This window comes from Dipodomys merriami, unplaced genomic scaffold (genome assembly GCF_024711535.1).
Source record: "Dipodomys merriami isolate MVZ:Mamm:240054 unplaced genomic scaffold, mDipMer1.0.p SCAF_10, whole genome shotgun sequence".
In the NCBI taxonomy this organism is placed as follows: domain Eukaryota; kingdom Metazoa; phylum Chordata; class Mammalia; order Rodentia; family Heteromyidae; genus Dipodomys; species Dipodomys merriami.
In genome coordinates this window covers 937,962-941,985 of record NW_027202271.1, presented here as the reverse complement: position 1 = coordinate 941,985, position 4,024 = coordinate 937,962, and the positions used below count along the sequence as shown (strand labels likewise).

Below are 4,024 nucleotides of genomic sequence, written 5' to 3'. Positions count from 1 at the left end.
CGTGAGCCACCAAAGCAGGGCTGTGGGTAGATATTTGATATCTCCTTGATATCAGAGGAATAATTATATATGACATATAGCCTGGGGCTGCTGGCACCAACCTGTAATCCAGGCTACTCAGGAGGCTGAGATATCTGAAGTTCATGATTCACAAAGCCAGACCAGGAAGAAAAGTCCATGGACTCTTATCTTCAATAAACAACTCAGAAAAGGCTGGAAGTGATACTGTGGCTCAAGTGGTAGCAAGACTTGAGCAAAAGAACTCAGGGACAATGCCCAGGCCTTGAATTCAAGCCCCACAGCCCTCCACCCCCAACAGTAGGAAAGAGATGAAATAAATATTCCACAGGTAGCAGAAGCAGATAAACTCCAAGGTAGTGTGGAGAAACTAAAGGTAGAACAGAACAGAGACCATTCTCAGGGAATGAATAGTGTGTGGTGCTTTCCCAACAATGTGATTCTTACTTGTTATGAAAAGCTTGCAAGTTAGAGACCATCATCAGAATGCATGAAAAATGGATAGGTTTCAATTCAGAGTACTTTTTGGCAGGTAACATTATGTGTGAGCCAGGATTTCTTGCTTGTGAGCAGGTGATCTAGCCACTTCACCCTTACTTGAAGCCACAGGTATTTTAAAGTGAGCAGGAGCTAGCAAAGGAAGATTGTTCAGGTCTCTACATGGCCTGAGCCACCACTAAATCATCAGTCTCCTGTCACATGTTGTGTGGCCTTCAGTCCGGTCTCATGACCACCCACCCTGCACTGTCCTGAATGAGAGCAAAGCAGACTACAACAGTAATAGTTCAGGTAGACAAAAGACTCAAAGTTAAAACAAAGTACAAAAACAAAGAGACAGGATACATGATAACGCTTCAGTCAGTCACCTATAATTCAGGTGTTTATGCGACAGAGACCTAGACAATTGAAGTTCAAAGCCAGGCCAGGCAAAAAGTCTGAGAGACAGTTTTTCCAATTAACCACCAAAAAAGCTGAACTGGCTCAAGTGGTAGAGCCAGCCATTACCAAAAATAAAACAATAAAACAAAAAAACAAAAACTCAAAATCAACAACAGCTCAAACCTCTGAATTCCAACCTGAGTACCAGCCCTCTTCCTTCCTCCTCCCTCAATACTGTCACTTTCTCAGAGCTAGTATTGTTTACTGTTTTGCCAAATACTAGTAAGTGAAAATGTATTTGTTTCCTCTTTGAGCAGAAAAACAATCCTTTTCATTCTCTGAACACAGAAATGTTTTCCTTCTTCCCATACAAACATTTCAGATTGTGGTCTATCAGAGGAAAATGTAACTCAGAAAGCAAACAAGTAAAATTTCTGTCTTTTAAACTGTAATCATCTTTGTGATTTCTGACACAAAATGGTACATCTGTCATGACACCTGTCTGTCATGCAGGTGGCAGTGAAGGGAGCAGGGACAATGGGGGAGATCACTTGCTTGGAAAAGCTGCCTTTTGGTCTCCTCCTGCTTCATGAGAACTGAATCCTGTCACCTCTAGCGCACTCAGGCGGTAAAATCATGTAACTTCAAGTTCTTTTCTGATTCTGTCTCAATCTCCAATTTCATTTGGTGTTTTACACAGATCTGAATATTCTCACATACTTTATTGTCTCTGATTCAATTTCTGCATAAACTTCCCAAAATGCTAACAGAACTGAGGTAGTTCAATATTTTTTTTGTCAGTCATGTGCCTTGAACTCTGGGCCTGGTGCTGTCCTTCAGCTCTTCAGCTTAATGTGAGTGCTCTACCTCTTGAGCCACAGTGCCACTTCAGTTTTCTGAATGGGTTATTGGAGATAAGAGTCTATGGACTCTGATGCCTGATCTGGTTTTGAACTGTGGATCCTCAGATCTCAGCCTCCTGAGTAGCTAGGATTACAGGCATGAGCCACCAGCACCTGGCCTACTTCAACGTTTAAAATATGTGAAAATTCAGCTAGTAAAGTACTAATTGGTAGTACATTTAGTGTAATGGAATTACAATAATTTATTTTCCTCTCACATTTTGCCTTTCAACCAACCATATTACAATTCTCTAGACCAATTCTTACCTTGAAATTATTATGTGTGACAGAAGAGATATTTATTTTTTAGTTTTAGGTTTTATTTTTTTGGCTGGTCGTGGGGCTTGAACTCTGGTCCTGAGGGCTGTCCCTGAGCTCCTTTTGCTCAAGGCTAGCACTTTATCACTTGAGCCACAGTGCCATTTCCATCTTTCTCTGTGATTAATTGGACATAAGCATCTCACAGTTTCCTGCCTGGGATGGCATCAAACCTTGATCCTCAGAAATCAGCTTCCTGAGTAGCTAGAATTACAGGTGTGAGCCACAGGCACCTGGCTAGACTGTATATCTTTATTTGATTTTTGTGTGATAAACTTATAAGAAGGTTGCTTTGAAGTATACAAGTATTATATATAGGAATATAGATGCTATAGAATGTGTACATTTTGAGAGTAATTTATCTATCCGTGTTGCATTTATTTGGGATTCATAAAAGAAGACTGCCTAGCAGGATGATTGATGCATGCATATAATCCCACTGACTCAGGAAACTGAGACAGAGAAATTGTGGTTTGAGGCCAGTCCAGGAAAGGTTAGGGAGATTCTATCTCAAAAGGATAATGTTAGGAGGTATGGTTCCGGTGAGAGACGCCGGGCCCGAGGACACCAAGATAGCAGTATAGCCACCTGGTCATTCAACTCCTTCCCTAAGAGATGCAAAACTTAGAAGACCAGTAGTCATGCATATCATAGAAAAAAAATTGAATCACTTAGAAAAGAAAAGGCCTTAAATATAAATGGAACAATCCTGCTTGGAACAACAGCTAGCAACTCTGGAATATCAGCAAACTTGGTCTTCGAAGCTGCTTGAAAGTCAATTATGACACTTTGAAGACATATTCATCATTGACTACGCTTCCATTTTTATCTTCAGTAGTTACTTAGAAGTTCCTTGTAACTGATGCTTTGTGTTCAGGATGCAAGGAAAATTGCATCCTGAGAAGTTTGCAGGTTAGTATACTATGTGGTATACTACACCCCAGTGCTTTGGCTTTTTCTAAAAATGGACGTCTGGCTGTCAAGTACCATACTGTTCCATGTCACCAAAAGGAAGAGTTTTACTTCACTGGGTGCTTCTTTGTCAAACAGACATTAAACTAATGGTAAGTCCTCTGATCTTTCAGAAATGCTTTGGACTAGTTAATAGTCTATGACATTATGCAGTATATGAAAGCACACGGCTAACTCAGTAGGCTGATATTTTTTTTCATAATGAAGATGTAGCCATTGCTGAAAGAATGAAAAGTAATTCCTGTTTCTGTTCTGTTTGCCTGGTCTATGTCAGATACTTGATAAGTACGTAATAACTGAATAAATGTTATTATAAAAAAAGATAATATTAGGGGCTGGGAAGGTGGCTCAGTGGTAGAGCGCTTCCCTTGCATGCATGAGGCCCTGCGTTTGATTCCTCAGTACCACATAAGCAAAAAGAAAAAAGCCAGAAAGTGGCACTGTGCCTCAAGTGGAAGAGCGCTAGCCTTGAGCTAAAGACCTGAGGGACAGCGCCCAGGCCCAGAGTTCAAGCCCCACGACTGGAAAAAAAAAAAGGATAATGTTAGCTAAAGGACTGGGGACTTGGCTCAAGTAGTAAAGTGCTCGACTAACCAGTGTAAAACCACTAGTCTAAACCCTCACACTGCACATAAAAAAGAATTCATAGAAGAGAAATGAATATTCTATTATCCAACTTTATGTCTAATAGAAAAGGACTCATGTAGAGGCTGGAAGGGCATCAACATAGCCATGTGTGCTGTAGGCAGTCCACTGTGGTCTATGTTCTTTGTCTATCTCTCCTAGAAAACAATGTTCCTGGGTTGGCTGTGGAGTCCAGTGTTAGAACACTAGCTCAGCTGTGCAAGGCATGAGTTACAATTCCCTTCCAAGCACCACATACACTGTTAAAAGTTCTTGCTGGGCTGGGTGCCATAGACTAACTGCTATAACCC

At 40.9% G+C, this 4,024-nt stretch overlaps 1 pseudogene; it reads left to right on the top strand.

Moving 5' to 3' along the window:
• The first annotated feature begins 2,650 nt into the window (after positions 1-2,650).
• On the top strand, positions 2,651-3,232 carry LOC138835953 (complex I assembly factor TMEM126B, mitochondrial pseudogene; annotated as a pseudogene).
• Positions 3,233-4,024: the final 792 nt, after the last annotated feature.